This window comes from Polyodon spathula, chromosome 4 (genome assembly GCF_017654505.1).
Source record: "Polyodon spathula isolate WHYD16114869_AA chromosome 4, ASM1765450v1, whole genome shotgun sequence".
In the NCBI taxonomy this organism is placed as follows: domain Eukaryota; kingdom Metazoa; phylum Chordata; class Actinopteri; order Acipenseriformes; family Polyodontidae; genus Polyodon; species Polyodon spathula.
The window spans coordinates 6,932,593-6,946,367 of record NC_054537.1 but is presented as its reverse complement, the minus strand read 5'-3'; the positions used below and the strand labels follow the sequence as shown (position 1 = coordinate 6,946,367).

The 13,775-nt window shown below is 38.0% G+C and overlaps 1 protein-coding gene across 3 annotated transcripts in view; it reads right to left on the bottom strand.

The window, feature by feature from the left end:
- LOC121314098 (zinc finger protein 438-like) overlaps nt 1–13,531 on the bottom strand; it is a 41,453-nt gene extending 27,922 nt beyond the window's left edge. Inside the window, exons 1-2 of one of the 3 annotated variants that reach the window (XM_041246990.1) lie at nt 13,419–13,531; nt 9,334–9,473 (exon numbers count right to left, since the gene is read on the bottom strand). The gene's annotated coding sequence lies outside the window, so the exon portion shown is untranslated. The remainder of the gene's footprint in view (nt 1–9,333; nt 9,474–13,418) is intronic. The other 2 variants (XM_041246991.1, XM_041246992.1) reach the window with 2 other exon arrangements.
- Between the last annotated feature and the right edge of the window lie 244 nt (nt 13,532–13,775).

Here is a 13,775-nt window from a genome sequence, read left to right as displayed (position 1 = left end):
ATCTCAAATGGCTTTTGAAATATGAGGTGTTGCTACAGTACTGTACATAGTAAATCCCATACAGCTGCCACCTGATTATCCAAAACCATAAAAAAAAAAAAAAAAAAAAAAAGCGCATGAAGCCGTGTGCAATAAAAGCACATTTCATGTACCCTTGATTATCAGAAACATGTGATTAGGAGGACAAAACAAGTGTTGTGAGAGGAATTTGGATACTTGAGTGTCTATTAAATAAATAAATAAATAAATACTATAAAAAAGCACTGAACTCATGCTGCTCTAAGTGTGTAAAAACTACATTGCACTGGTTGTTGTGGATACATGTTTAATACCACTCAGGAAATGCTTCTGTTTTGCTAAAATAAATAAATAAATAAAACAAACACAATCACCTGTCCTTTGGTTTCATCTGTTTTGTTACCTTTGATTGTATGTACTGGCCTTCAACCATTAGAACTCCTTTGCTTCAAGACACATCCCTAAATGGTTGTTCTTTTATATACTTGTCTCCTAATAATGGCACTTTAAAAAAGGAAACCACGTTCTACCTTAGAAACACACAAGGAAATGCAGAAGAAAAACGAATAGAATAGAATAGAGCCGTACACAGGAAAAAGGAGAGATTGTATTCTTAAAAACAGGAGGCTAGCCCACACGTTCACCTGGGACTTTACTTGGCCGGTGCAGGCAAGCCAGAAGGTTATAGGAGCCTGGGAATGTTTAACATCAAGAAAGTAATCGCAACCCATCAAGAGCAGGGGGAATTACACAGGAAATGTGAAAAGTAACCCTTTAGTGCCAAAAAAAAAAAGGATGAAAAATTCTACTGCCCTTTTCGCCAAAGTATGGAAGCAGCTGGATGAAATTATCACTTCTGGACTGCAGGCACAGAAAAGAAAGGAGTCTATTATTTTTAATGGACAGCACAGCTTCCCCTTCCTGTGTCTTACATAACTGCAGAACTCCTATTCAAAATGATCTCAGGGCTAGGTGGTCAGCTAGGAAGTGCCTAAAGGGGCACTTGCTCCCTATCAAGCCAAGTCAGAAAGGGGAGAATCGAGAGAAGCAAAGGGCTACTTTCATAGCGTTGTACCTTTTGAGGCTGCTCAAAGTGCAAATGTATTACAAATGAAAAGCCAAACTATAGAATGAAAAGGAAGCAATAAAAATGCTACAGGGGCTAATAATGTAATCTGTAAAACATTTGATTGTAAAACTTTAAATGTCACTATAGTACATCTTTTACAGCTTATTATATTATGCATGCCGTGTTTCAGGATTGTTTAGTCATTTCACTAAATAATTCTCCAGGTTGCCAGAACTGTTTGGAAAGGTAAGTATTAGCCTAAACAGCAGCAACTCACTTTTACCATTTCATTCCCTTACACTGGTAATGCTAGAAATCGGTGGGGAAACACCTTGTTGCATATTTCTAAAGATAACTCATATGCAGATGAAGGTTTTGAAAGCATCATTAGAAAAAGATTCTATATACCAAATCTGCTTCCTGGTTCCAACTCCCCACAAGTACCAACCTGCATCTTCACTGTCCTGCTTCAGAAGATAACAGGATTTTGTAATAAAAGTCAAATTTGCAGCTACCGGACAGAAAATAGCAAAGACATCATTTGTTTCTCAGCTAGCTTCTGTCATGCCTCAAAAGACTCCTGGTCAAAATGTTTGTCATTGAATTTCTAATATGTAGCACTATTGAGTTTTTGGAAGAAGTTTCAAGCTTTTTATAGCATAAACAACATTATTGACAAACACGCTATTCCATTGATTGTCCTCACCTCTGAAAACAGGTTCTTTCTGTTCTCAGTATCAAGCACGGTTAGCAAAGCCCTTTTAGTGACCACACAGGGCTCATGACAGTAAAATAGTTCATAATTGGGGACCTTATACTGGCCTGCTAAAGATAAGTGAGGCCTTACTGGAGGTAGACATTTTTAAGCTTTAACTGTGATCTCGACAACCACAATGTTCAACAACACTGCTTATGCGCACACATCTCAGCACAATTACATGTACACGAGGCAGTGGAAATGTTGGTTAAAGTGATCAGCATTCACGTGTAAAAATATAAGTGTGACAAACCTATATGAAACAGGGATGATAAAGTTAAACCACAAAATCTCAACTGATACCCGCTATAGAAACATTAATACACAGCTTTCAACCAAGATACACTATAAAGACAACACTGCTCTAATATAAGCTAAACCTTACTGTGTTCCAATTACCAGTAATTATATAAACACATTAATGCTCAGAATTGTTATTTTAGTTTTTCAGTAAAGGTGGAGTGCTCATGATAGTGTTCAGAAGGTGTTCAGCTTTCATGCTTTCTTTGTTAATCCTGCAGGGTACTTCATCATATATCATATAAATAGAGTATCTTTTTTTTTTTTTTTTTTTTTTTTTTTTTTTTTAATAGCAAGGGTTACATAATATGAATTACATTATTGTATAATAATGTACTGTACATTGTAGCATGCTAACCCTGAAAAACTGCATTTGTATTCACATGCCACAAAAACTTGTATAATAGTAGTGGTGTGTGACATGGATTTTTTTGCTAATTTGTATTTCAATTTCAAGTTCTCAGAGTGATGTTTTGTGAAAACTAGTATCCTACAACTTTAAAGCATGCCCTCAGTTTGATTTCCAGCAGTGTCAGGTCACTGTACCTCAGGTTCTTTGCTGCCAAAACATGTCAGTCATTGACAGTGACTGGACAATTCTTCCCCACAAGTGAAAAGAGCAAGACATCACAGAGATGTCTTTACTTAGCTTGGTACCAAACACAATTTTCAAATGAAAATACATGTGTGCTATAACATGTGCTTCTTAGCAACTGGGCGAACATGTCAGCTAAGATTTATGAAACCGTTTCACTAGATACAGTATAACCACTTTGAGCCACTTTACTTGTGCTGCCTTAAAGGTGTACTGTAACAACGAATGCTTTTAAAAACATTGAAATCTTACTATCCATTAGCATAGCAACATTATCACAAGCCCTTTATTGATTTGCCATTGATCTTTTGTTTCCAGAGTTACACTTTCTCTGTGACTCAATGAGGATCCTTCTGAGCCCACATACTCTAGATTCCTATGGGCAGCATAGTGTCTTATTACCTGTAAAACTGTGAACATATAGAGCTGGTTTCAAAGACCCTGGTTACCCACGGTAAACTAAGATTAAGCGGGCTGTGTGAAACCAGACGATAGTGTGGACGTAAGTCTGGAACACAAAATTACCACAAAAAAAAAGAAAAGCAGTTGGAGGGAAGCTATTATTCTGATATCTGAGGTATTTTAAACTACTGTGCTTCCATACTGGGGTTGTGATAGACAGTGTCATTTGAATCTTGCTGAATAACAGCACCTTTACCATCTTAGGTCAAACAGATCTGTAGGTTGGGACCTATGTTGGATCCCCAATGGTGCCTGTCTGGTAAAAGCTCGCTGAAAAAACAGTACTGGAAAGGGATGAAAAGCAAGACCCCCCCCCCCCCCAGGGCAACAGTAAATCTCAATATAAGATGCATTCAATGTGCTACAATTACCCTAGAAGTTATAATAGAACAATGACTCTGCCCTCCTCCAAGGATTGGTTCTCACAAGGTGTCTTATTGGCTCAAGCCTCATCTTGGTGCTGGGTAGAAACACAGAGATAGACATAAAACAAGCAAAACATCCACATTGTTGTGATCACGGTCCTCATTACCACTGGAGAACTTTACAACACATCCGTTACAGGCTGTTTCTATGAATGGTCGTTACAGTAAGAAGCCTAGCATGTGAAAAGAACACACATACTCTCCACCTTTTTCACAGTCTATAACATTAAGTAATTTGTCAAAATATTAAAACTACAAAAATAGATATATTAAAAGTATATTTTAAAAGAGCAGTGAAAATATAAGACAGTCAGGGGATCCTTGCCAAAACTGAAGGCATGTTATAAGGGATTTCAAATAATAATAAAAAATCACGCTGAAACCTGAGCCAATGTTAAGAACATAATATCTGTCAGAGCTATTAAAGACTGGACTGTAGCTGATAAACACAAACGAAAGGGTATGGTCCAGCAAAACAGCTGTATGTTATTACTCCATTCCCAGTTCACAGGAAATGAACAATCATTTTGTACTGACAGGTACATGTTGAAACTCACTATCTTTCCTTTAAAACATTTGGAATATTGTAGTACAGCAGTTTAGCATTAACCTTAGTCTCACTCCACATTTTTATGTCAAGGTCAAACTAGTACCTTTAGTTACAGGGGGGGGGGGGGGGGGGGGGGGGGGGGGCTACGATGCTCCCCTGCGGACGCTCACCAAAAAACATAACAGCAGAAAAAAGCATCTACACTGCTTTTTTGCTCATGAAAACTGATAATTTAAATGGTCTATTGTGAGTTGCAGAAGGTTTAGAGTGTCCAACTTTAGCTGGGGTGTAACTGAAGGGCTGCCTTAATGGACTGCCAGTTCTTCAGCCTGCGGAGAAAGGAACAGGCTGTAAATGCCTTGCTGTGTTAAAATAATAGCATCTGAAAACAATCTGCACACTGAAATGAGCTGTAACTCCCACTCAGAAAAAGCAAGCCTGTCAAGATTGTGTGGGTCAGAGTTCTACAGTATAGGCCAAAGTGCAACCAGCACCATGGTTCGTGAAAGGAAAATAAAACATTACAAAACTAGCAGCAACAAACAACTTTGGTACTCTTGTCCTTCTGCGTTGCTATTTACAAGTGTTCTACATTAACTGTTTAATTTCCTTATATCTTTTGCCTACATGTAAAGTATACAGGAAATGTCAGACTAATCAGACTTAAATTTGACAAATGTTCTGTGAAAATTAGTCAAATTAACACAAATTGTAATGAATTGACTTTAAACCACAAAAACAGTTGACTGTAAAAATAAATTACGATGTATTCGACTTGGACAGAGCTGCATTTCAAATGCCCAAGCTCTTCTCCCAGCCCGCTGCGGCTCTCTTGCACCATGGACTCTCTCAGCTGGTACTGCAGCGAAAATGTACTGTAATGGTTTTGTAACACAAGATGGAAACAGGAGCCTGGCATGAAAGGTTACACATTATTTTTTGTGGTCATGCTATTTTAGGAAAACATTCTGCATGAAACTTAGACAAGCTGGGAGTACTAATCCTCCATTTGGAAGAGTTCAACCTGCATTCAGTACAGCCAATTACTTCATGAAAGGAACCTTTATTATTAGCATTAACATCTACCTCACTGTTAACTTTTAATTTAGGATTTGACACATTTTCAGATATAGCACTATTATCCTACATTACATATTATACCACTAATGCAGCAGTTATCTACTCAGTGCTGGGCTACCATGCTTAAAACAGCCAACCAATGAATCTAGAACAGTTCACTGAAAATCCCTTTTCATGTTATGTAAATTACTCTGAGATCTCCAAATACACCAGCTGTCCAAATAATAGTCGTATCTGTAATGTAGCCTTTGGATTGTAACCACTGTATCATGCGCACTGACTCTAGCCTTAAATAGTATTACATTGGATTTATTTTTAAATTTAAATGATTAATTATGTTATGTGTGAATGTTTTCTTTTTTTTTTATTTCGTCCCAATTTGTGCTAGCACTATCAAAGGAAGCATCTGACAACAAGATGATTAATTACAATGTGTTTCTCCTAATTAAATATCTCATTAAATAAATAAACAGAAATGAGTACAAGGGTAGGGCACAACCCTAATCACAGCACAACTCTGACAATCTATATAGAATGAGACGCCTTTCAGACGAATTCAGTGGCATAAGAACTGCTGCAGCTGCATTTCCAGCTACACACATTTTGTTCTACATTAACTAACCCAGTCCAGAGAGAGAAAGATGATTTAATGGAGCAAAGCACATTCAAAAGACTCCTCCTCCCAAGGGTTTTCAAAATGTAAAATATCACAAGAGTTTAACAGCACTGTGGCTTGCTTCCTGATTATTAGACAGTAGTTCTATGCTTTCCAAACCTATCATGACAAACTCTCAGCGTCCCAAATAATACATGACCTACTGTAGTGAAAGATCTACCACACCTGTGCAGAAATGAATGATTAGAAAAGCATGGGGGTGCACTCCAATGATCTAAACACTGCAACTCTACCTCACAATCTGTTTCCCTTAGTGTTCCAACTTTCATATGCAGGAGCAGAGGTTCTGTCAGTTTAACTCTGAGGTCACCGCACATGTGACCCCGCCCTGGTTGAAAAGCACCCTTCATGTCCAGCAGGCTGAGAGCTCCTCTTTAATGCTCCCTCAGCAGAGCCGTCAGCAGCATAGCTAACACTCTGGTGACCTGGGGCAGTCCTTCCATCCAGGAAGCAGTGAAAAGAAACTGCTTAACAAGCCAATCATTCAGGAGGCTGGAATTTCAAGATTCTGGGCTTTCTTAAACAGTATATATGTGAAATTTAATAGCCCCACTAATGAACCAAACCACTAAGTTTTGTACCACAGACAATATTTAAGTCTCTTTATTCAGCATGTCATCATCATTTTTAGGGCTTGTACCAATCCTGCAAATCCTTCATGTTAACAAATGTACTGTAAAACAAGTGTTTGTACAATCTTATTTTTAAAAGTAGACAGAACATTGGTACATTGTAGGAGAGAGCCGGAAATAATGGTAACCTGTGTGAAAACAAAACACCTTGGATTATATACAGAATGCATTCTAACAGCAACATCCACTCACCCCTATAACACAGAGTGAGAAGCAACTCTTCTGCAGTTCATGAGATGCATTTACTGTAATTTAATATGGAACAATATACAGGAGACTTATTAAAAACAAGCAGTCAAAATTAGACAGAAGAAACCGATAAATCTTCTCGTTAAATGTTTTACAACTGTACATTTATTTTGTAGTACTCATATCTTATGATTGAGTGATAAAAGTTATGGATGAACTACCTCTGTTAATCAAAAAATAGATGAGGTGCCAGAAGAAACAGATCCTTGCATGGTCCTCCACTTGAAGACTTCAATAAAGACTGTCTAATACACAGTACAGTATTATTACGTTTCTTTATGAATGAAGTTAGTGGAACCAACAACCTAAATTGATATACTGTACCACTGTATTTGAACTCTTCCAGACAGAGGTAGACACAAGTCGATGGAATAGTCATTCATGCTTTGCATGCCCTTGCCACAGGGAACACCAGTGGGCACTCAAAGCTTTTATCACAGATTAGGGACCTTTTAATAGGGGGCATTATAAATCAGTGTGTCCCACACAGCCAATGAAAATGTCAGATTCCCAAAGATTCCAATATAAATACGTCATCTTGAGAACAGAAAACAAGCATCAACTCTATAGTCCCCTCGCCCACCCAAAGTCCTGACAAGAAGAGCAAACCCTTAAACAGCACAGACAGGAGATCAAGCCTAAACTGATTTGAACAGAACATTAAGTGAATAATCTATTCACTAGGATTAACAGTAACTTGTTTAACAAAGACATTTTCAGCACTCCAATAGGATTTAAGATGCCCGGAGTCAGTGTAAAAATTTAACTATTTGTTTTGCTTAATGTTATTTAGACAGATAAGCATTATGAAGTGATTATTCACCCAGGTATTTAGGCTGGCTTTCTCGTTTACTCTCTCCTGTGACCCACAGTCACAAATAAAGAATTCCTAGCAACTCCCAACTAAACACAGTTTCCTGTTTATACACCGTTCAGACCAGGTGACCAAGATACATTCCACTCTAAAACTAATTAATGCAAACAAGAGGATCAGGTTTCTCTTGTTATGGCAAAAATTTAATTTCATGCGTTTGTTTCTGTCAAATTCCTTGCCTACAAGACTCTATCAGTTTATTTATACAACACGACATAGCAACAAACTAAAGTGGTCCAGTTTAGGTACAGCATGCTTTTTGTACATTATGCCTGTTCCCCATAAAATGATTCAGGAGTATTTAATTTGCTATTAAAATGACTTTTAATGATGCCCTCTTCTAAATATTGTTGCCTATGGGCATTTGGGCATTCGATATTTTTTTGGAAAGATTGTTTTTGCATGTCTGTGCTTTTAATATGCATTGTTTATGTCAATTAAAAACCCTGTAAATTAAAGTCACCAAGACCACCATCTGCTAGGCCAGTGGTACTTAACTCTGGCCTTCGAGATCGAACCAGTCCAGGTTTTTACCCCAAGCAGGTTCTAATGTAGTTCATTGAAGCTGCTAAGAGGTAATTACTAATTTAGGACCCGGTTGGAATAAAAAACAGGACTGGAATAGATCTCGAGGTCCAGAGTTGAGTACCACCGCGCTAGACTGTTTTATGGATCTATCCCCCTGAACAAGTTTCATATTTACCACTGTGATATATAATGGCATGAATGGGTCCCAGTGGAATTATGTTGGTTAATTCTGCATACCTACAGCTGGGAGTGCTTATTTTCCAAACCAAGCTACAAAATCACAGCAAACTATGAAGGCCAAATTTGGGTATGCTGCAGTTTAGGTATTTATATCACAGACAAGTTTCCCTGTATGCAGGATTCCCATGAAAAGTGTATTTCTATTTCTGGTGATATGCTGTTACTGGGTAGGAATTTAAGTGTTTTAATGTATTCAGAGTTTTCAAATGAACACCTTTAAATGCAATTTCAAGAGAATGCCCTAAAACAGAGCAAGCAGAATACTGAACTGACAGAAGAAGAATTAGGAATCATAAATTAATGCTCCACTGTCACAGGAGTCATAGTGAATATTATAGATGTTAGTACATATACAGCCTTTTGCTGCTGCAAATGCAAAGTTAGAGCTATTATTATTATCACAAAACAGTATAACATAATGAATCTCATCCAGTAAAGATGTGACATAGTTCCTCCTACATTATATATACACATACACAAAGTGGTTCTCTAGGTGTAAAATTCTGTACTGTATATGCAACATTGTGCCGGGGACATGCACCACAAACGGGAAAAATAATTCCTTGGTGTTTGTCTACTACATTTTTCCACCGTTTAGCCTTCTATGCAGTCAGCCATAAGGCTTTGGTGACTGTTGAGCTTGTTTACATCCCCTACAGATAGTTTTGGTTGTAGGGATAGAAACTGCCTCCCCCTTGAAACTTGCCTGTCATATTATACAAACAGGAAGGCACACCATACATTTTAAAATGGTATTACCTTTTTTCTACATGGTGGTCTGATAAGAATTATTCTTCAGAAAATCCCTACATATATAAATACTAAAACAAGACACATACTTTTGAGGTTGAAGCAGAGTGAGTAAAATGATTACTTACCTACTAATCAGGTACTGTTTGGTCTGGATGACAAGTGTGAAGATAAACAAGTGGGAGCCATGCCAGTAATAAACTAGAACTGACGCATAGAACAAGCACTTCTCAAGAGACTGCTACCAGGACAAGCCAGGAGGACCTTTCTAATCGAAACACAAAGCAGGAATTCAGAAAACATACAATTAGACAACACAGTGTTAAAAAAAACTATCTGTAAAATATTGTGCAAATGCAGCAGAGTAACACTGCACTCTAAGAACATAAGAAAGTTTACAAACGAGAGGAGGCCATTCGGCCCATCTTGCTCGTTTGGGATCAATGAGCTACTAACAACCAAACGAGCAAGATGGGCCGAATGGCCTCCTCTCGTTTGTAAACCTTCTTATGTTCTTATGTTCTTATGGTTTTACTGGGAACTTTCTGTAAATGTACCGGTTTACAATAATCCTTTAATACTGCTGCAAAAAAAAAAAAAAAAAAAAAACCTGTTACATTTATACTGCCGTCTTTTTCTATGTCAAAGTGTCACTTCTCTGTATTGAAACATCGAAGCTTAATAATGAAGCACTTAGAAACAAAGTTGAGCCAAAAGTGTCCAGAGGCAATGTCTGTACCTGAAGAAGGTGCCTTTTGCAAACAACTTGGAAATGAAGATTATACAATTGCAGATTCCAGCTGTACAGTAGCTGTAGCCACCAGCAAATAAAGCAGCAATCATACAAGCAGGCAGTAGGCAGCATGGCTGAAAATCTGGAAATCTAAAATGGCAACTTTTACAATCCCATTATCAGTTATTTATTTTCTATTTATGCAATAAACTGTATAGTATGCAAACCAAAAATGTATTTATTATTGCTGCTTGTGAACGGGAGCTGCACATCTGCATCCCAACCAGGAAGGGCGTTAAGTATGGCTGGTTGTACACTTCACAGGGATGAGCCGACTTGATGGTAGGATGGAACCAGAAGTCGACCACCTTGGGAAAAGGCTATAGCTGTAAGACTGCTGAACAACTCTGTTGTGATCAGCTGAGTTGCGTGCGGTGATTGGAGCGTGGTGCTGCACTGATCACAGGGAGGAGTTTGGCAGTACAAAGGGGACGCAGCTACGTGAGTATGGCCCCTTACGCTGAAACACTTACGTGTTGGAGCGCTGTGCTTTTGTTTTGTTTTAGTTGTTGCATACAAGTATCGAACGAGGAGCTGCAGCCAGGGAGCCAGCAAACAAATCCCGGAGCACCACTACCTCTGTATAGCACCACAACCCGCCCCTGCACTGGAACACCTGCACTAATTTTGGAACTGCAATTCCAGCATCCCTAATATCATTGCTGGTAGCAGGGACAACCCCATTTCCTTTGTAAATAATAACAAACTGGACCGTTCCTTTTGTAAACAACCCTCTGTATTGGACAGTACATCACTCACTGCACGACTCACATCCTGACACTGCTAGACATAACAGTCAGTGTATACATATATTATTTTTTGGCAAATACAGTGAACTGGGAAATGCAGCCACGGAGCCAACAATGTTTATCTGAAAGTTCAAATATTTGTCCCAGCACTAGTTTGTTAACATACTTGTAAGAAAATAATCTCTGTACAGTATATCTTACAAGATACAAGGATTTACTGATAAAATGGCTCAGGTCTGGGTTCCAGCCGCTGACTGCTTGTGACAGATGTTGAGAAACTATAACCTGAACCTAAATGATGTGCCAAGGGCAGAGTAGTCTGAGATTTCAGAACTTTCCCGGTTAGTGATGTCATTAGAATGCCTGAAAAGTGAGCAGCAGGCAATGATGTCATTGCCTGACAAATTATTAGAAGGCTTATAATCATGGGGAGAATTCCCCACCTTACTGTAGTTCACTATAACATGTGAAACAGTTCTCTGAAAACATAAGCTTGTAGATTTGAGCCAATACCATGGTTACACTTAACAATAGTATTTAAAAGTGATAAATATTGAAAAATATTTCCATATTTATAAAGCATTTTTAAAACTGCCAACTGCTTTCCTTATAATGCAGTATATTTCTGAAATGTAATGAAGGAATCATATAATAAAACTATATAATAAAACCATAAAACCATATGTCAAAGCATGTGGTCTGTACGATTGATATGATCAATAGTTTAACCAATTTGGCAGTGAATTATTATTTTATTGAACAGCATGAGTAATGGAACTAAGAAAATCAAAGAATCGGGCTATATAGAAAGCTTGAAGACACAAACTCAAGAGTACTGTTCATATACAGACAAAACTTTAAATACCCACAGATTTACAGTAATATGCAGGGTTTATATACAGTTAGTCTGCAAATATGAAGTCCTTAATTGTTACAACCATGTACTAGCCATGTGTCAATATATTGTGTAAAATCCATGTAATATAAAATTCCCTCTTGTATTTCACTGCAACCCATATACTACCGTATACAGTATGTGCTGCCTGTATATACAGTATACCTTTATAAAGTAGCGAATACATCCTTTAATGTTATAGTTCTAAGGGTGTTTGGTAATTAACACTAAGCATAATCTTGTTTCCATCAGACATATGTGTGTGGAGGGTCTGTGAACTGCAACACTGTACCATGACTCTGACAAACTGCAGTTAGTGTCAAAACACTGCATGTTAAATAATAGACAGACACAGTGCAGAAAGTTTCCCTAGCAACAATGTTAACACTGTTTACAGACCAAAGTGAAGAGAAAACGTATGCCATCTTCTTAGCTCTCACAGTGCTTCTCAATGACCCCTATTGCATCCTTCTTAAATACCACATACAGTAAGACACCCACAACTCTTACATCACACATGGGTGCAGGAACCCACACATGTCCTTTTAATGTCATATTGAAATACTGTTAAAAAAAAAAAAAAACACACATCTGAAATTACCTTTACTAATATGACCAGAATGTTAATGTAAAGCAAATGCAAGAGTTTATGGGGGCAGCAGGTACCAGTTACTGGTTCAGCCAGGAGCCTTTTGCCATTCCTGCACATTCTGTCGGTCAAGTCTGAACTTCAGTCGTTCTACATAAAATTAAAAATGCTTGTTCAGAATAATAATAATAATAATTTCACATTAAACAGTGATCCAACATGCACCAATGCACTGTAATTATGTTCTGATTTACAAACACTGTTGAAATGCACCTCTTGGGTTCCAAAAGGCTGATCTGACAGTTATTTGTAATAGTTTTTTGTTTGTTTGTTTTATTTTTATAGGAAGCAAACCACAACGGCTAGGCAGTAATGCTTTTATCTATCACTAAACCTGAACGGTTCCTTTTTTTCTGTTCTTTAATATTTGACCATGAGAAACCATGAAGCTGCCACGAATTTCTGTCCCGTCTATTTCCTTGTCATGGTGCTGTACTAAATTAAAAGTGCCAAAGAACAGAGGGCAGCAGCATCCATATTAGAAGGTACCTCCTACTGTACTGTACCAGTCGTGTCCCGTGTAAACCCAGCCAAGTAAATGATGAATAACAGCCTACGAAAAAATAGCTTACCGTGACATACATACACAGCATATGGAACAGAACACATTAGACGTGCATCACTAGAGTACTAAATTACTGGATGGTAGCATCTTAGAAACAACCATGTGTCCCTATCGACAAAATGGGGGTGTTTATGACATGTCATAAAATCCAAGAGTAACATAACTAATCTAAAAAACGAGGTAATACCCTTAACATAACTCAGTTCTGATTAATGTAGTTGTTATAAACGTTACACACATTACTACCACTGCTACAGTGTCACCCAGGCTGCTAACACTGTTAAGTATAAGAAACAACCGGATACTGGTTAACGAAATTAATATGCTATCCCTCAGAACCAGTGATACCATACTGTATTAAGTAAACACAACTCGTCTTGTGTTTTTCCCGGACACCCGTGTTTCGCATGCAAGGCCCTGAGCCTGACTAAACTGGACAATGCTATTGGTTGAAATGGTTGTCGTAATCCCGTCACCTAGGAACCCGATTGGATTTGCGTTTTCATAACAGCAGCCAGATGCAGCCATTTCTGAATTATCCCGTGTCGTTCATGTTCCTCACCTTTCCGCGTTCTGCGCGTTGTTTCTTATGGCTGATAGTACAGTAGATTATAAAAAATTAAAATACTCTTTATGTTGGATAACGCTATCACACAGCTGTTTCACAACAGCCATTTTGAGCTGTACTTTGTTCTCGTGGTAAAAGGGGAGATTGTGGTATGAAGACTGAGTGTTTTTTTGGGGGGTCGGGAGTTTACAGAAAAAGCTGTGCGTGCGTTTTGGTAGATACCTTGGTGTAAAACAACTCTTGTCAATAATGTAATGAAATGTCCATATTTACTGGTTTTACTTTTCCTTCTATGTATAAACAATCAAAATAACAGTGGTTCCCTTTTTCTACGTAATGGTATGGCTCGGA